The sequence below is a fragment of the Penaeus monodon genome, chromosome 28 (assembly GCF_015228065.2).
Source record: "Penaeus monodon isolate SGIC_2016 chromosome 28, NSTDA_Pmon_1, whole genome shotgun sequence".
NCBI lineage: Eukaryota > Metazoa > Arthropoda > Malacostraca > Decapoda > Penaeidae > Penaeus > Penaeus monodon.
Genome location: NC_051413.1, coordinates 38,214,271 through 38,215,281, shown reverse-complemented (window position 1 = coordinate 38,215,281; position 1,011 = coordinate 38,214,271).

Sequence of the window (1,011 nt, the reverse complement as noted above, 5' to 3'; positions counted from 1 at the left end):
TGTGTGACTCATCATTCTTGCATTCATTGACGTACCAAGACTCCGTCCTCTGAAAATGTCTGAAAATGTCTTCCAAAAAAGGCTAAACATGTATTTGCAGAATCCTGTTCTAATTTAGTATGTCGAAGTAAAAATACCCTTCATTGGAAAATTCAAGAAAATGAACATTATGATGAGCATTTAGAAAACTAAACGTGCGCTCCTCTTTCCTTTATATTTAACGTTCTCTTTTGTAAAAAAAAAAAAGTCAAAATGCAAGTAAAAAACGTTTTTGTCGCTCCTGATTGGCAAGCATGGAAAAGAACGCGACGGCACAATCCTGGACACAATTCTGTCCATGGGGCAATTAGCTACTACAAGTTTTCAAACCCTGTGTGGCTCCGTCTACGCTTCTTGCTCCGGAGAGGATAGGTTATTAGAACAGGGAAGAGCAACAGGCACTGGATTTTAGTTACTGAGTACGACACTGAACACCAAGGCTTATACTGGGCTGTTAGAGCTCAGCTCAGTTCAGTGTATGTTACGGTCTGTCTGGTTGAATGACTCAAAATTAACTGCACTATATTCTACATCCCCACAAAATGAATGAATAAATGAAGGGATAAGGTAAATTATTAAACAAATACAAGTTAACAAGAGAATATAGGCAAATACCAGAACCTTAGGACTACGACAACATGTCTTCCCGAAGTTCTGCCTTCCGTCAATACAATTCGCAAGTGAACTTAATCAAAGCGAACATTTCAATTTTTATGAACGATATAAAACCGCTCCTCCAATAACAACAGGAAAACTAACGAGACGCCAATTACGAAACGAACCTTTAGACCGGCTTTCCTGAAGGGTCGCGCCTCACTATGGCCAAGTCAGCGAGGAACAGATCCCAAGGCTAACGAATTTGTCTGCTCTTAAAGAAGCTGATGTAAAACGGATAAGTCAATTCTAAAGCCCCGTACGACTATTAAAGGGACATTTGACCCAGAAGACATCGGGTGAAGGAACAGTGACATG